General features: G+C 32.1%; 1 pseudogene; it reads right to left on the bottom strand.

Annotated features, from left to right (window-relative positions):
- Nucleotides 1–20,251, bottom strand: part of LOC109110024 — a 77,887-nt pseudogene that overhangs the window by 22,506 nt on the left and 35,130 nt on the right.

Below are 20,251 nucleotides of genomic sequence, written 5' to 3'. Positions count from 1 at the left end.
TAGTCAGCAGTAAACATTATATACTGTGCAGTGAATTGTTGTATTATTATATACAATTATAGTATTAATTCATGTTGTGAATTTGCATCTATTTTTAGTTGCATAATTTCATTTTTTCATTTTAATTTTAACTTGTGATTTTGTTGAAAGTTTTTTTTGTCTCTCTTTAACATATATATATAATTTTCTATATTAAAAATAAATAAATAAATCGTCAAAATATAAATATAAATATATAAATATATATATATATAAACCTGACGATACTTGTTGGTGTTTATGCACTAACATTGCAATATTGTTGATGGACATGCTTTTGGAGAGGTTGCTGCTGTGGAAGGGCATAATACTGGTGGGTCGTCTGGATGGGGCAATCACAGAATGTTCCTCTGGAGAAAAGATAGCAGACCAGGGCCGTTCCCGCAGTGTGGATGCTGCACACAAAATCACATGCAACAGTAGGATCAGGTGACATAAAAAAAATAAATAAATAAAAATATTTCTAAGTATAAAAAGAGAAAGAAAGCCAACAAACCCACATTTTGTTCGTAGAGTGACAACAGGCATAGTGGTGGACTCTGGTATAGCAAACTGTGGTTTATGAAACAGAAAAAAGGAAGAGATTTGAAACCTAACACAATGCAAACAATTTTCTTGATGTGTAACAAAGGATATGGTACATTTAAAAAAAAAAAAAACTCAAACCTTCATTCTGCTTTTGGGACAAACTGGGAGGTTTTCTCTACAACTCTTGTGAACTCTCATATTGCAATCTGCAAAATAAAACAAAACAAAAAACACATCAATAGAAAACATTAGGAATATATTAATTTGCAGTTCACTTCTTTAATAAATATGCTACATTCAGATGCTGTAAGCATGCAGTATATTTCAGTTTTGCCACCCAAGCATAAAAACAGCCTTTTCTCTTTGCAAAGATTTCACCTCTATGACCAAACACAAGGTTATAATATAGTTTAATTATAAGTAATTGTGTTTGCTATTCTGGCTCTTGGTCAAAGTGGTAAAGACAGTAGGGCTTAGGCTTAGGAATTCCTTCCAGTCAGGAAACTCCACCAAAGACATAATTTAAATGCCACGAACATGCCAACAAGCTCTAGAAATACACATCTGTCCTAAAGACCATTGATCATGTCATCAGATGGATCCTGGAGGAAATACTGTATTCATAAACACAGCAACACTTTCAAACCCAAAAGAGAATTAATTACATATGACCTGAATCAACTATAGTGTATTTTCCTTGTTTATTATTTATACTTATTATAAAAAATAATTAAAGGGGTCATATGACGATGCTAAAAAGAACATTATTTTTTGTGTTTGGTGTAATGCAACGTGCATTATGCGGTTTAAGGTTAAAAAAAAACGTAATTTTCCACAAACCGTACATTATTGTTTCTCCTCTCTGCCCCACCTTTCTGAAAAACGTCAATTTTTACAAAAGCTCATCGTTCTGAAAAGCGAGGTGTGCTCTGATTAGCCAGCTATCCAGTGCATTGTGATTGGTTAAATACCTCAAGCGTGTGACGGAAATGTTACACCCCTTACCATATTTGGAAACACACAGCATCTCCAAGACATGGCAGCGGCAACAATACTACAGCGAGAATAAAAGTTACACCTTCTGTCTTTGCGTGAACATTTGGGCGGCGTTATGCAAATCTTCCCACACAGTGACGTGGACATGTCTTTGCAACTTCACGGATCTTATCTATTCACGAACAGCTCGTAGGAAAACAAGAACTCGCATCATAGGACCCCTTTAAAATAATTGCCTTTACGGTTTATAATTTATTTATTTACTATTTTTATATAGATGTATTGGTTGGGATATAAGGCTATGGACAGATGCAAAAAAATAAATTCAGTGAGGGCTTACGGGAATTTTATACACATAAATATGAATATGCGATTAAAATATAAAACAAACAAAGAGGGGGGAAAGCACAGAAACAATACAAAAAAGACTTCTCCCTGAATGAACAGGATTTTCTCTTCAGCAGCTCCATGAGGAAGTGAATGATGTTACCAGAACTGCTTCCTATTTTTAAGCAACGAGTCTTTTGAAATGCATGACACAACAGTTCAGCCATCTTTAAATCACCCTTCACTTTGAAAAATGTTTTCATATTCTATTTTTTTATACTAATTAGCAAAAATACATTTTATGGTATATGCATCCTGCACATGATTCGGCTATCTTTCAAATAAAGATGATGAAAGGATATAAATCTAGTATTAGGGAGTAAATAACAAAAACGGCATTGATACCAGGTGTGCAGGTACTGAAACCCTCAATGATGAAGTGCTTCTTACTTGTGCAGTTGACAGTATCTTTAGTGTTGAGGGTTTTGTTGCATTGCTGGCACAAAGCTGGATGCAGCGAGCTTGATGTGCTGAACACGTGTCCATTCACTGATTTCTTCTCTCTCTCTTTGGCCTCCCTGTCTTTTTCCCGATTCTTTTCCTTTTCTCTTTCCTGTGCCAGAAAAAGCATAAGAAATATTACAACAGGTGACAGCCTTTAACATTTAGTGCTCAAATATGCCGAGCACTGTAATGGCATGTCAGTTTAAACCCATTTACTTGTATTGCTCATCATTTTCTTTAATGGCATTTTTGCAAAGAAATTTACTGCACCACCCCGTCTTCAAGCTCCAAAACAAGGTGCTTGTTTGCTATTACTAAATGTACAGGACTTGAGCACCCCAGATTGGAGCTAATAAGTAAGCTATGCAAAAAATGACCTTAGGGGGCACACCTGGCAACAACCCTGCTTGTTTGTGCAATATGATAAAATATGAAAAAAGGTGCAATGTCATTTCAAACTGAGGGCATGTTCATTGTGATTCAGAGAGTCATGCACAAACATCCTCTCGATTGTTGTCAAGTTCTCCTGTAACAAAGTTCAGCTTCCTACTTGTAAAAACAGGCCTCAAGTTAAGCAACTGTACAGAAACGACCATTTTTGGTAATAAAAAGTCAAAGTAACAAATATCATCTGGCTTACTTTAAACTTGAAATATTAATTTCTAGTATGCACCATAAATCAAAAACTACCACCATCAGATGAATAAAAAACACAAAAAAAAAAATAACCACCACGAAAAAAAAAGCAATCAAATCAATTCGATTGACCAAAATTATACAACAAATAAGTAAACAACCATTTCAGAAATTGTGAACATCTAGACACACACACAAAACAAACCACAACAAAAGTCAACAGGGCAAATCATCGCTCTCCTCAAATGAGGCAGTGTCTGAGATTCAGCCTACCTCTTCTCCCTTCAAGCTCCTTACCCTCTGATAGCGGCCCTGCACCTCGCAAAACTTTCTATATAACATTACTGTAGGAGGCAGAGCCTTTGCAAGACTCTCGACCGAGACAAGAAGTTCAGCATCACCTCAGATTCAGGAGGAAGTGATCCAATTCGAGCTGGGAGGTGCTGTGACTCTAACTTCCTTTTTTTTATTGCACTGCTCTCAGAACGGCAAAGTGCTGATGAAATCTGTACATTTTAGTGTAAAAACACCCTTATGAAAACATTTCTAGACACTAAGAAGAACTGCAAGCCTTTCAGGGTATAAACTGAATGTTTAAAGTGTATTTAACTCCTAAGTTCCTGTATGATGCAGAGAGATTGATTTTAATGTTTCATTTTACATTGCACAAAATGTGAAAACATCTTCATAATATCTTGAAATCCGAGTCCTGAATGCCTTTTGGGAAGTAATAGGAGGTCAATTCAGAAATTATATATGTAAAGTAGCCTAAAAATATATATTTAAAAAAAAAATTACATATAAAATATTATTTTGAATAATTATTACTTTTGTGCTTCACTGCACATTATGTCTCTGCAGTTTGTAAATAAAGTACTGGCCCTTTAAAGAGATAAAATGCTGAGCTAAGAGTTAAGGATGAAACATTATTGTGCCTCCACTTCCTCTATTACTCACAAAAAACCCTAAGAAAGAACCCGACACAATATACTTCTTCATTCAGTTTAGTAAATTCCTGTCTTTCAGTTGTTTGACCAGGTGATAATTCGCACCCAGTCATCAGTATGAATTAAATGGGGAAAAAAAAAACAAATCTACAACAAATGAATAGAAGAAAAAAAAAACATTAGAAAAAAAAACATTTGACCACAAAAGTCGACTTACTCTGGCTTTCTTGTACATTTTGTTCTTCAAGTAGCTGAACGTCCGGCTAACTTTGGTGGTACTTTTTTCAAAATCTCCTCTTAAAGGTCCAGGTTCCTCCTCTGTGATGCTAAACAACCAAGATATAAAGGCATGAATTACTGTGCTTCCAGTGTTTCCAGAAATGTCAATATGAAATTAGCCAAAATATTAATAAGCTTCTTACCTGTATCCCATTGAACCGGTGGTACTGGTGAATGAAGTCATGCCTACAAGCACAATGATGGAGTCAAATTAGCATCACCAACAACAAACAGCTTCCACTGCCCCGTGGTAGAGCCAGATTTACGTACACATGCAAAACCGGCTTTTTGAAAAAGAGTTAGTGATTCATTAAGCAGTTCGACCAGATTAAAATGACTTGTGGTGTATTTAATCATTATAGAATTTTTAAAACTATATCATATTAAATTTATATCATGAAATCATATTTAGTTACATGTATGGGGGACAAAAACGCTATATTAAATAGTTAAATTCACAAATAAAATAAAATAAAATAAAATAAAATAAAATAAAATAAAATAAAATAAAATAAAATAAAAAAAAATAAAAAAAAATAAAAAAAAATAATTAAAAAAAAAATAATAAAATAATAAAATAAAATATAAAAATAAAAAAAAATTTAAAAAAAATAAAATAAAATAAAATAAAAAAAAAAAAAAATAAAAAAAAAAAAAATAAATTAAATTAAATTAAATTAAATTAAATTAAATTAAATAAAATTAATTTTATTATTACATTTTATTAAAAAAAAAAATTAAATTAAATTAAATTAAATTAAATTAAATTAAATTAAATAAAATAAAATAAAATAAAATAAAATAAAATAAAATAAAATAAAATAAAATAAAATAAAATTAAATAAAATAAAATGTTTACATGAGTTACTCTCAAACTCCAAAAACAAGTCTCATTAGAGCTTGGTGATATAGCTAAAAAAATTATCTCTCAATATTTTGTCAATATTTATTCTGTATATATTGATATTTATACTTTGCCTCTCAAAAATTTAAAAGGGTCATTTTTTGACCCCCATGAAAAGACATGATCTGGATGGAACAGCTATTGTTAAAAAGTACGTTACACAATCTTCCCTAATTTTATATAGTCAGTAAAGATATTGTGATAATATGGCTAATATTCGATGTATCGCCCAGCCTTAAGTACCATAAAAGTAGTTCATGGGCATCTTCTGAAGCTATACAGTATGTTTAGTAACGCACCAAAATATTTTTTTTTTGTTTATACTAAAACTGAAATTAATATTTTCATGAAAACCAAAACTAAAAACACAATGTTGGTTATTTAATTTGGGTTATTAGGTAATGAACTGAATGTTTTTCAGGGTGTCATGCTCTCATAAGGTGATAAATTAAACCAGCCTCTCAATATTTCAGCTGAACAAATTATACATATTGCAACTCTAGCATTATCTTTGGTCATGTAAAAATGCGTCTACACAGCTGACATGTTTACATGTAGCATATCCAAGCTGTGTACTTGAAATAGACGTCGTTACAATCAAAATGCACCATTAAAGAAATGCTAATTAAACAGCTTTGTTTTGGTCAATAATTTCAGCCAAAACCAAATTACTTGTTTTGATCGCATTTTTTTGGTTGCTGAAATCACTACATATAATAACACTCTTTTATTTTATGGAGGAGAAGACTGACATTTTTTAATTGATTAACTAAGGGGAAATAAATTTAAAAATGATATGTATTATAAAATTTGAAATAACATGAAACACCAAGTTTCAATAAGACATTTTGAAAACTATGCTGAATTTGCATTATTCCTTACTTCTTAATATGTGGTTTAGTACCCCAAAAACACAGTTCAAAAGTGTTCCAGAAAATGTATTGGTCTAAATGAGGGACAGGTTTCAAAGGTGGCTAGCATGTTTCATCTATCTCAACATCTACTGTTCTGTGAAATCCAGGACATCATCTAGGGACGAGACGCTGGAGGTTACTATGCTGAGGATGCTATTATCCTGAAGATTCTATTGCAACTTACTTATGATGTCCTCCTCATCACTAGATGAAGAGCTGACAGTAAAGACACTTTTAGATTTGGGGAGGAGCGGTGAGAGGTTGAAGGTAAAAGAGATCTGCCTCTTTCGCCGAATCCTTGCTATCGCTGGGTGGCCGCATTGGGGATCAAAAAATCAGAGCAAGTACTTATTAAACCAGATGATTCAGGGCCTCAGAAATGGTGGAGGACGACTAACACAAACCAGATGAAGAAAACAAATTATGTTATACTGGTACCACCTGTACTCGTACAACCTCTGAAACAAGGAATTAATAAGAAAAATCTGGTTTTCTGAGAGAAAAAGATGTTTCCAGCACAAAATCTGTTATGTAATCAATCCAGCGGACGTGATCGCGCCGGGTGGGGGGGGGAAGCCAGGAAAACTGGAAACAAGATAAAGCAGCTTTACTTACCATCTATGTCCCGTTGGCTGATGGAAAGCATAGAGACTGATTTTTTGAGGGGGAGAGTCACAGATGGACCACTGTGTCTGAACTGATGGTACTTCCTTGATTTCTGAAATCACAAACTCAGATGCTCAGTGCTTAGGTTAAGTACACCGAAACATACTGCACACTCTACTTTTTCCACCTAAAGTGCTTTCAGGAAAACAGAGCGCTAAGAATTATTAATTGTTTTTCGCTCAGATTGTTTTATGTTGGCTTCAAGAATCATTTCAAATGGTTTGTGTATTTTAACCCAAAATTCACAAACCATTATACTCACCTCTCAACCTTCAACCCTGAATTCTCCAAAAACAAAAAAGCAACCTCTCTACCTTCATATACAACAGACATCACCTATCCTCACTCCCCTGCCTCTGCACCCCTCGCTGATCCTCTGATGGACCTCCGGACTGCGGTATCCAACGGTTGCCATCCTCAATCCCTGCTGCTAGACCCTCCAAACTATAACTACAACAGAACACATCATAAAGAGCTCAGTTATGCTAAGAAAAAAAAAAAAAAAAAGAAATTATAAATAAATTTAAAAAAATAATATAAATAATAAAATGATTATAAATTAATTAACAAATAAATTACTAAATAAATAAAAATAAAATTATATAAAAAAGAAAAACTAAATTATGAAATATTTTAAATTATAAAAATTTATAAAAATAGTGTATATAAACAAAAAAGAAAAAAAGAATTTTGAGAGTGGTCTTATTTAAAGTGACAGAAATGAAAGCAAAGCTGTGCAATACACACTGTTTTGTACTTGTTGATCAACATTTCTAATTTTTCCAAAACTATCTGGAGAACTCTGGATGTTCACACAACCTGCAGCACTGTCTGTGTATCTGTCCCTCACTACTTTTTAAATCACTTAAAAAAAAAATTATGTGGTGTTTACATGGTTTCTTTTTCACCCAAAAAGGCATACGCATGTGTCTGTGTGTGGTGTACTACTGACAAACCAGATGTAAAATATGCAAAAGCGGATGTTCATATTGCACTACACCCAAAACAGAAGTATCCACACTAAAACTGCATAACAAATTATTTAATATACAATATATTAACTTTTAGAAAATAATTATGATGTGCAGCTACTTAAATACTGCAATACAATTAAAGAACAACTTGGGACATCATCAGAAAGTACTAAAAATGCAGTATCAAAATGTAGTTGGGTGGTTTGAGACCATGCAAAGCTAACAGGTTTAGGCTATTTCTTTAAAGTCTAGTATTTGAAGATTTCACCAACAGAATAGCTGCTGTTAGTACAAGACACCAAGACCTTATCTTAGAAGCAATGCCATATACAAAACACAAGCTCAAAGCAGCACAGTGAAGAGCACAACAGTAAACTGAAAAGTGTTTTGGGATGCTAATATATACACAAGCATGTATTCCACATTCAAACCTCAAAATAATAATAATAAAAATCAACACACACTTACTTAAGAGAAATAAAAAAACGAAACCTCACTCTAAGAATATATATGTGTATATATATATATAGAAAATGTTGATTATTTCTGACATTTAAAAATGACCCCAATTGCTGTAACCTACTGTAGTCATGTCAAATCAGTCATATTAAATACTATTTCACATTTTAGTGCAACAATCTGAAGCAGGTTTACAAACACACCCTCACACCACACACTCACAACATACAAAAAAAAAAAAATAATACACAACATAAAACAAAACAAACCAAAAAAAAAAATCGACAAAAACTACACAGCAAAAAGAAAAAGCAGCTCTTCTAAGTATTTAGGCAACAACACAACTAACTTTTAAAAGCCATCGTTTCTCTAAGCTTTACTGAGGCCGACTGAAGCAGCAGAGAATAAGGCCTAAACAAACGCTTCACTTTGCTCTGGCAAACAGGTAATGCAAATAATGATGCAAAAGCTCTTTGTGCTTGTCAGAGGGATTGGCTCTTCGGTTGGATTTACAGGAAGCTTGCACACAACGCAGTACCTGATGAGCTCTCTAATTTCTTCCAGCTCTCGACAGGGTTCACTGGGGCACCAGCTCAGACTGACCAAAAAAAGGGGGCACCAGTGGGCACAAACCAGTTAGAAGGGTAGTAGAATGGAAAAATGAGCATTTATTCAGTGAACAGTTTGTTGAAATATACTGGAAAGATTATTACACTCAAATAGAGCACAACAGTAGGGTTCCAGAAGTTAAAATCCTATTCATTTTATTTATTTATTTATTTATTTATTTATTTTTTTTTGGGGGGGGGCATATATGTATATCTACTGTATATGTTAGTGCTGTCAAACGATTAAATTGCATCCTAAAAAGAAGTTTTGTTTTACATATTATATGTATATAGTGTGTACATTAATTATGTATGTATAAATACAAACACGTGCATGTATACATTTAAGAAAAATATGTAATGTTTATACATTAAATATTATATATATATATATATATATATATATATATATATATATATATATATATAGAGATATAGATATATATATATATATATATATATATAAATAAATAATATAGGAATGTAAATATATAAATGTATATACATGAAAATATTATCAAAATATATACTGTATGTCTGTATTTTTATATATACATAAATATACGCAGAACACGTAGTATATTATGTAAACAAAAACTTTTATTTTAAATGTGATTAATCACAATTAATCATTTGACATTTATATTAAATTTATTTTATATTTATTTATTAATTTCCAAGATAATTTTTTGTTCTATTATATATTAATAGATTAATAAGTACTGTGTTCCTTAACTGTAGGGCAAAAGTATAGATAAAATGAATAGCTTTAATACTTATGGAAAATATGTATTTATTTTAATACACATTTAGTTTTTAATCAGAACAAAACTGTGTTTTAACTGCTAAATTCTCAGTACTGTGATTTATGCAATGCATGGAAATAGGAATCACTGTTGCACTCTATAAGGATTTCAGATACTAATGGACATCTCAAAATACTCAAGAATATAAAAGAAAACAGGATACCTTCTTCGGTAAAACATAGGCTTTTCCTCTCCTGTACTTCGTACAGAGCTGGAAATGGAAAGATGATGAGAGGAGTGAGATGACATGGAAATATGAGAGATTTAAACTACTATGACTATAATAAAAGCCTCTGAAAGGTAAAAGTGAAACTAATAAAGTAAAAAAAAGAGTGAATGCAAATGAGTAACAGAGGGAAGAGAGAGGTGAGAATGACTGCAAAAGCATGCAAAGGCATGAGGATGTCACATGATGGAGAAGTGTGAGCGACGTCATTCTCAGAGCAAGACATGTTTTGGGTGTGTTGTGTTTAAGGTGCTAATGTATTAGCATTCAGTGTGTAATGAGAAATTGTGAATTCAGTGCCTCAAAACCTAAAAACCCAAATACTTTTTGGCCAGTCATCTTTGATAAGATGTACATTTCCATCATATTTGGTAAATCTTTACTTATTTACACACATATACATTTACACTACCATTCAAAAGTTTGGGGTCAGGAATTTTGTTTAAATAAATTACTTCCATTCAGCAAGAATGCATTAAATTGATCAGATGTCAATGCTAAAAGATTTCTATTTCAAATAAATGCTGCTCTTTTGAATTTTCTATTTATGAAAGAAAAAAAAAACTTAAAGTATCACATTTCCACAAAAATATTAATCTACACATCCATTTCAAAATGTATAATTATAAATGAAAATGTTTCTTGAGCAGCAAATCAGCATATTAGAATGATTTCTGAAGGATCATGTGACACTGAAAACTAAAAATTCAGCATTTCCATCACAGAAATAAATTACATTTTAAAATATATTGAAATTAACAACAGGTATTTTAATCTAAAATATTATTTCATAATTTTACTGCTTTTTGCTGTATTTTTAAACAAATAAATACAGCCTCGGTGAGCATAAGTTTTTTTTTTCCAAAAGCATTTAAAAAAATAAATGAATAAAAATCCTCTCCGACCCCAAAACTTTAAAACTGTAGTATGTCTGTATATTATATGTTAGTACCATTAAGACGTCTTGCATTGCAACATTATGACAACTAAGCACACCTCAAAAAATGGACTTACTATTTTTTATTAAGAATTATCTTATATTATTATCATTATTAATTAAAGCTAGTACGATAAATACTACTATGATGTTTAAATATAACATTTTCAAAATATTTTTGAATTTATATATTAAATAATGTATTGATAATCAGTTTTCACAAAGCAGAAAATACAAATGGTCCTAATAAGAAACATGATGTCAGGTACCTGCGCTGGTTCATCTCTTTTTCCCCTCCCTGGTTCTTCCCAGGTCCCCAGCTGTGTCTGCGGAAGGGAGAGAGCGAGCGTACGGTGGAGCGGAAGAGAGAGGTGGGCAGCGGCACGTCCGTTAAGCTGTCTTTGGCCTCCTCTTCCACCTCCCCTCCGTGCCGCACCTCCTCTGAGCTCTCGGCCGAGGAGCTTGGATGGCCCACGCTGGCTGTGTCGTCTGTGGAGGAGCAGGAAACAGACACCTCCTCGTCTGTCACCTCCCCCTACTGCCTCCTGCCCCTGAGCAAGAAACAATCCGACACAAACAGATGAAAAATTACTCCGCAAATTACTACAGTACTATAAAACCTGCATATGTCTTGTCAATGATGAATGGAAAGTGCAAAGAAAAAAAATGGTTTGACTTAAACAACTCAAGCAATTATGCTGCCAAAAATGCTATTACCAGAAATTAAGTATATCCTTTTTTTATATATATATATTTTATATTTTATAATTTATATATAGTTATATATATATTATATATATATATATATATATATATATATATATATATATATATATATATATATATATATATATATATATATATATATATATATAATATAAATTTCCTGTCACACTGTGATACACAACATTTCGTTAATTTTTGTTAAAGTTTGTTGTTTTTCATCTAAGATTTAAACTTTGTTTTTGTTGAATGAAAAAAAGATTAAAAATGAAAGATTTTTTAAAAGCTTGAGATTTAGATAACAATAACAACACTGATCCAGACAGTTTTGCAAGAATAACAAGCAATTTTTATAAATATTTATTTTTAGCATTACATTTATTTTAAAATCAATTGTAGTAATTTTAGTACTTATTTTACTTTGGTTAGTTTCCAAGGCAGCATTTAATTTAACGTTTTATATATATATATATATATATATATATATATATATATATATATATATATATATATATTATATATATATATATATATATTAGTTTATTAAAAGTTATTGCATTTTACTTCAGCTTAATTTCATTTAACAAAAACAATTTTTAATAGTTTGAGTTTTAGTTAACAATAACACCACCAATCGTGACTTCATGTTATGCAAACGATTTGCAAAAATAACAAGCAGATTTTTGTGGGGGTGTATTTCTAATTAGCTTTAATTTATTTTTAATTCAGATTTTCAATTCCAATTTTCATTAAATATTTTTATGCTGAAATTTTTTTTATCTAATAATTATATTTTATTTCAGGTATATTTCAGTTAAAGAAAATTATTTTGAATGATTTTAGTTAACAATAAGAAAACGAACCCTGATCTCACAACCTGACCTATTATTGATTAACTTTTGAATTATACATAAAATTTAATGCTGAAAAAAAGACTAAAGTTTGAAAAGTTTGCATTGACCAAAGAGGGTTCAAAATTTCAAACACAGAGCAATAATATCAGTTTTATTAGAATTTGGATTATTTTTAGAACTTTCCTCTTCCTCACATTTAATCTATAACTCTCACTCACGTTTGACTCCTACAACCCACTGCAACTATATCCAAACTGTAAGAGTCTGTTTCCCTCAGACTTGTGTGCATCTCTCAGACTGATGTCTGTCACTTTAAAGTGAAAAAGTATGTCAATGAATCATCAGCAGGATGAAATGAATCTGCCAGACTGACCAAGACGTCTACACACCAACACACACTCGCAGACTCCTACTTTTCATCCATCCAGGCATCATGTGACACACACAAACCATAACCTATGATCTCACACACCTAAACTTAAAGCAGTCGTGAAGTTTCGATGAGTCTATTGTGTCAAGCGCTGGTGCCATGAGAGACAAGGTGAAGAGGATTTGCACTTCTGACACACACTGAGGTTTTTGTCGGTGTTCTGGGGGGTTGAAAAGCCCTCTATTCATGTGCCCCTGAAACAGCTTCTATTGAGCATGTGTGCGAGGAAGCAGAGGGGGTGGTTTATAAGCGTGTGTGTGTGTGAGCGTGCAAGAGGTTTAAAAGGGTTCTAGAGAACTTATAACCACGTGACCCAGTGGAAAAAACCCTCTGGTGGATTTAAAAATTTAGGTGTCCTTAAAATCACCAAAAAACCCCCCAGAACTGGTGTCACATGAACACAAAAATGACAAATTAAGCGTGCATCATCGGATATGTATCATAATTCTGAATTTCTTCTCTGCATTATGTGGTTAGTAGTGTTTTTTGCACAAAATTTTTAAAGCAAGTGTTAAAACTGGGTTTCACAAATTGGTCCACTTTACAGAGAAAAAAAAATATTGAATTACATAAAAAATAAATACATACATACTGAATTTCCCATTATTACTCATGTATTCTTTATTCTAAAGACTGGTCCAAAATCGTGATATTAATCACAACTATTTTATTCCATTGTTTTATTGTTTTATATCTAGTGATACTGTAACACTGAGTAGAAACAGACCTTTTTATATATATAAAATGTTTGAAATATGTTCTAAAATACTTTTTATTAATTTACAACATATACAGTATAGTCCTTGCAAAAGGATCAACTTATCATTAAAAACATTTGATAAGGAATCGCTTTTATTATTCGTCATACTTAAAGTTGGGGACTTTACAAAGATCTTATGCATGAGTCATTCTGCACATTTCTGCAGACATTGATGAAACCTCAAATCATGCAGCTTGTTGCGCTCTATTATTTTTTAAGTGATAAATAAAATAAAATAAAATAAAATAAAACTTAAGCAGTAAGCAACCATATAACAATGCCCAATGTGTCAAACAACTCACACTTCTTCAGAAAAGGTACAAATCTTTCTCTCACCTTTCTGAAGATGTTGTCTTCTCCAGTGTCAGGACTGAGAAATCCATCTGTATCGCTTCCTGAGTCTCGAAATGTGACTGTTTCTGAATTGCACGTGTGAAACTCTGGATACTGTGAACTCTCTGCAACAAACACACACAGTTTTACACAATGACAGACAAATGTACAGCTACTATAAAAAGCTGTGCTAAAAAATAGCTTGTTTATCCAGTTAAAATCTGTCATAACTTTCTCTTACTGAAGCCCAATGTCTTCTTAAACAAAACATGCGATTTCCTCTTCAGAACTGATCTTTGTACAACAGCACAGGTATTCACGACAGCGAAGTCTGACAACCATCATAAGAAAAGTATCTGAGGCATCTGTCAGTACTATACCGTCGCGTGGGTAACAAAACCATATCACGTGGGAGACAAAACCATCATGACAAACCTCAACAGATTCCATCACCTAGAAAAATACCGCCCGTTTCCCTCCCTCTCTTGCTTTCACTTTCTTCTAGTCTTTTAAAGTGCAACACACTATCTGTGTAAGCTTAGAGTAAGTGAAGAGAGCGAGTGGGAAGGCTGGGATCAGCACTCGAAGATCTGTCACGAGAGTGTGAGCTTTGTCAGCTGTCACACAACACACAGGTGGCTCCATGTTTTGGGATGTGAAGGAGGGGTCTCGCTGGGACCGCCACAGCTGCCCTTTCTCTACGTGTGTGTGCTTTCAATGAACCAATGCTGGAGTAAAAGCAAACGTCATTACCTCAGCTGCAGATAAACAACTCACAACATAAACACAGGTCATGACAGGCTTCTGAGAAAGTCATCATATCGTATCTTTATATAATCCCAGTTATATTTCAGTTTTTACAGTATTTATATATCATATAATCATTGTAATTTTTTAGATGTTAAAAAATGTCTCATGTCCCAGTACTTGGAAATTGTAAACACTGTGGCTCTTGAAACTGTGCTTTTAAAAATAGAAAAATAAAATAAACAAAATTTATAATAAATGTAAAAATATTTTTGCATGTTAATGAAAATAGAAAAGTAATTAAAAAAAAATCTATATTTTTAGCATATTAGCAAAAATAAAAATATTTAAACTGTAAATGTAAATTGAATGTTTAAAATATTTCTAAACATTTTAGGATGGTTTTAAAAAACATTGCACTGTGATGAATCTGGAACAATGAAACTAGAATGTCATTGTCAAAACGCAATTTCTCCTGTTCCAGAACCTGGAAGTTGCAAACAATGTGACTTTGTGGTGCTTTAAAACCAAACCAAAACAAAACAAATATTTTTGCAGTTTAACAAAAAAAAATATATATATATAATAAATAAATAATACAATACAATTAAACAATTGTTAATGAAAATAAAACAATACATTTAAATAAAATGTAAAACATTTTTTATTTTATTTTTTATGATGGTTTTAAAAACACTGCACTGACAAAACTGAAACCACACAACTATATTGCAACATTGATAAATGTTGTAAAAATGTTTGACGTTTGTAAAAGAAGTGATTTATAAATCTCAATCCACTTCCTGCATTTACAAAAACATACCAGTAATCAGTGATAAGTGATACGTTGATGTGATAAAGTTGTGAGTTCAAGACAATCCAGTCAGAAACGTCTAACTGGAAAAAAGCAAGCTATGGCTACTTATGTTCACAATAGGTGAAAAAAAACCTTTCTGTTCCAGACACTGCTGTTGTATTAAAGGTAAAAATTATTCAGAATAGTTAATAGTTACAAGTATAGATAAACAATGTCATTATGCTCCTCTATACAAGCACTTGTTATTACCATCGTCTGCTCCTTGTGCACCGCACAATGCCTCATAATTCATAAGGAACCTCAAAATGAAATCTTCTGAAATTAAATGCCTCAGTCTGTGAAGAAACACTCTAGTGTTTACAAGGCAAAGTTCCCGCCTCTCTGGGAAGCTAGCCAATCATAACAGAAGTCATTTACATACTGTATAGAAGTCTTAAAGGTACAAAAACCAATACAGCCCTTTCAATTCTAATGGTCAGAGAGAGGGTAGAAATATTTTCGTACAAGACACTGTGCATGACATTACAGTTTAACTGTATACTGCTGCCGACACAGACAGCATCCTAACAGTCAAGGAAGTAAGCACACATGCCACACAAAACACCGCTCATCACATGAAGCACATGAGCAATGTGACTCAAAAATGAATCAGAGAGAAAATGACGTTCACATGTTACAACTTACAACATAAGCTCAAAAAAATAAAAATAAAATAAAAGCAGTTTAATATAACTAAAAATAGACAGTTTAAAACAATTGTTTGCTATTGTAAAACTTTGGTTACACTTAAAAATAAGATTAATGTTAGTTAATGTATTAACTAAAATGCATTACCAATGAGCAGTTTATTTTTTGCAGTGTTTTGTTTACAAACAAAAATACTGTTTAATAATATTATCCACAACAATTTTTATTTTATTTTATTAATATCATAATAAATGTTGAAATGAACATTAACTATGATTAATAAATGCTTTAGAAGTATTTTTCATTGTTAGTTTGCACTTAACTAATGTTAACAAATTATGATGTAGCGTTATCAAAACTTTTTACCAAAAAAAAACTTGAAAAATCTATAATAATTAAGATATTTTAAGTCTTATGCTCAGACCAATGCTGCATTTTGTATCATTTAAAATATAGTGAAAACATTAATATTTTTAAATATTAATACAATCTCTAATAACTAATATAATACACATTTTAAAAAGGAATTTATTCCTGTTATGGCAAAACTGCAAAACTGATTTTTTTTTTTAGCATCTATTACATCCTTGTCACATGATCCTTCAAAAAAAAAATCATTCTAATATGCTGGTTTGCTGCTTAACAAACATTTCTTATTTTTTATCCATGTTGAAAACAGAAACTTTGCTACACTACCATTCAAAAGTCTGGGGTAAGATTTTTAAAAAATAATAATTTAAAAAATCCTTTGATTCAGCAAGGTTTTAACATGAATAATAACAAGAGCCATTATTAATAATTGAGTACCAATAAAAATTGAGCAGTGAATCAGCACATTACAATGATTTCTAAAGAATCATGTGACACTGAAGACTGGAGTAATGATGCTAATATTGATAAGCTAAAATTATGACCTGCTAGGTAAATATTAGTATTGATTAATATAACCTAAACACATAAGTGTGATCTTACCTTTGGATAAGCTGTGTCTCTTCTGGGAAACACTGGAACTCAGTGTGTCTTTGTCTCTGTGGATCTGGGGACAGAAAGAGGAAGATATGGTCTTATACATGTGACTGTATGAATGAAAAAATCTGTATGACACATTCAAAGCAAATATAAACATCAGACTGCATGAAACATTTTATGAGGTTTTTTTTCTTTTTCTTTTTTCATTTTCTTTCATTGCTGAAAAGGTCAGCGAAACTGAGGGTTTCTGAAGAATGCATGAAGCATAAGGGAAACAGAAGCAGCAGCTTTGCTCACATGCACTCAAAGACTGCAGCATATATGAGGTTAGAGCTCAGTCTGTGTTTTGTGGACCCCATAACAGCTGCATCTCAATCATCACAGACCACACACCAACTTACACCAGCCCTGAGGGACAACAACGGCTTCAGTGATCACGATCCAATGCTGAGATGCTCCCCACAAACAAACTACTGCTGGCTGGATTCTAACCAATGATAAAACCCAGCTTATAAAACAGATCCAGCTAAAATAAGATAAGCTACGCCTGAGTCTGTTGTACAATAAAGCAATACACAAGAGGCAGTCAACTCACTCCCTTAATCCTTAAAGGCATTTATGGAAATAAATAAATAAATACTGACTTGAGATACTCTAAAAACATCTTTAAGAATGTTTTGAAACAAATCAATTATTATTTTAAATCGCATGCCATAATTTTTCCAAAAAAAAAAAAAGTGTGATTATTAAAAAATAGAGTTATATGTTATATCTTGTTGCAGTTTTCTTTTTTGCTGAAATAAATATGGAAAAAAATAACTTAAAGGGATACTCCACCCCAAAATGAAAATTTTGTCACTAATCACTTACCCCCATGTCGTTCCAAATCCGTAAAAGCTCAGTTAGTCTTCGGAACACAATTTAAGATATTTTGGATGAAAACCAGGAGGCCTGTGACTGTCCCATAGACTGCCAAGTAAATAACAGTGTCAAGGTCCATAAAAGATATGAAAGTCGTCGTCAGGATACTCCATCTGCCATCAGATGTGCAATCTGGGTTATATGAAGTGAGGGGAACACTTCTTGTAAGCGAAGAAAACAAAAATAACGACTTTATTCAACAATTCCTTTGTCAACGGTCTCCTCTGTGTTTCTCATTATCACCGTATGCTGCGTGTACTCTTCTGTATCATCCGCGCCACAAGGATGTGCCGTTTCTACCTGTATTTAGCTTTGATTTGAAAGAAAACAGCGCATCCTTGTGGCGCGGATGAAACAGAAGAGCATACACAGCATACAGTGATAATAAGAGACACAGAGGAGACCGTTGACAAAGGAATTGTTGAATAAAGTCTTTTTTTTTCTTTTCTTCGCTTCATATAACCCAGATTGCATGTCTGATGGCAGATTCTGGCAGTATTCTGACGATGACTTTCATATCTTTTATGGACTTTGACACTGTTATTTACTTGGCAGTCTATGGGACAGTCACAGGCCTCCAGGTTTTCATCTAAAATATCTTAAATTGTGTTCCGAAGACGATCGAAGCTTTTACGGGTTTGGAACGACATGGAGGTAAGTGATTAATGACAAAATTTTCATTTTGGGGTGGAGTATCCCTTTAAAGAAAACCTAACATTTAATGGAACAAAATTCTAGGAATTATATTAAACAATAATAATAATAATAATTAAAAAACAATGGTAGCCAGTAGAAGAAAAAACCATCCAAATTGTTGCATTCTTTAAAATAATAGTTATGAAAAATAATAAACATTTCTAATTTAAAAATTACATTAAAAAATATTTTATTCTAGGAATAAATAAATAAATAATTTGTTGCTGACAAATGTTCTTGCTGACAAAAGAACCCTGAAGTATTTATTTTTAAATAAATAATTTGCTAGATTAAACCAAAAGTAATTTGTTTGTTTGTTTGTTTACTTATTTATTGCAAATATAAAAATGCATAAAAAACAACGGTGGTCAGTAGGGAAAAATTCTTATTGTTTGAACTCTTTAAAATATTAATTATGAAAAATAATAAACAGTTCTTCAACCAAATATGGTTCATTTTTTTAAGAAATGTAATATTTTATTCAGCAAAGACGCATTGAATTGATTAGTATAATGAAGTGACAGGAAAGACATTTACAATGTTACAAAATATTTCTATTTCAGTTAAAGGCACAATATGTAATTTTTCGCTGTTAGAGGGCACATATTCAAAACAAAACAAAGAAACAAAGGTGTAGTTTGATGACTCAGTGACTCAGTGTGGAATCAGTGTGGAATCATGGTCTTCATCCCCAGAGCCGATGCAATCCTACAGGACTCGGGCAGAAATCATGTTCATGGGTGAGCTAATGATTTATTAAAGTAGTAGAATGAAGCAGGGTGAGGCTGAAAGCCGTCGAAGTGAAACGAGCATGACACATGGCTCAAAAGCAGCGGAGCTGTTATTATGCCACAGTCGACCGCTTCTGCTTCTTCCGGTCGAGCGTATGTGGGGGAAAAAAACAGCGCTGTTTTATACTAGATACTTTTGAAAGTTCTGTTATAATGCTACTCTGTGCGGTCATCACCGGTCTATTAAAATGCACATATTAATGCATCTTTGGTGTTTCCATATGTTTTCAACAAAACAAAAATCGAGGGGTTATGACGTCATTGGCAGACGACACAATGACAATATGGACACGGTCCGTGTCACTAGTTAAAATTGCTTATTTCTCTGGATTTAAACATTCTTACAAACATTAAAGATAACATAAATAAAAAAATCAAAAAAATAAAAAACACCTATCTAATTTTTTTTGATATTTTAATAAAAAAACTTACATATTGTGCCTTTAAATGCTGAACTTTTGAACTTTCTAATGATCAAAGAATTGTGAAAAAAAAAAAAATTGCAGTTCCCTGTTTTCAACAGTGATAATAAAAAGAAATATAAGAATCTTTTGCAGCAAATCAGAATATTAGAATGATTCCTGAAGGATCACTTGACACTGACAACTCAAGTAATTATGCAGAAAATTCAGATTTGATGACAGGAATAAAATACATTTTAAATTAGAATAATTCAAACGTTATTTTTTTTTTTTTTTTTCAAAATATGACTAATTACAGCCTTAATGAGCTTAAGATTTTTGAACGCTAGTGTATATGAACATAATTGTCTA

The sequence above is a fragment of the Cyprinus carpio genome, chromosome B7, assembly GCF_018340385.1.
Source record: "Cyprinus carpio isolate SPL01 chromosome B7, ASM1834038v1, whole genome shotgun sequence".
Lineage (NCBI taxonomy): Eukaryota > Metazoa > Chordata > Actinopteri > Cypriniformes > Cyprinidae > Cyprinus > Cyprinus carpio.
Note: the sequence above shows the minus strand (reverse complement) of the source record. Positions and strands in the feature narration are given on the sequence as shown.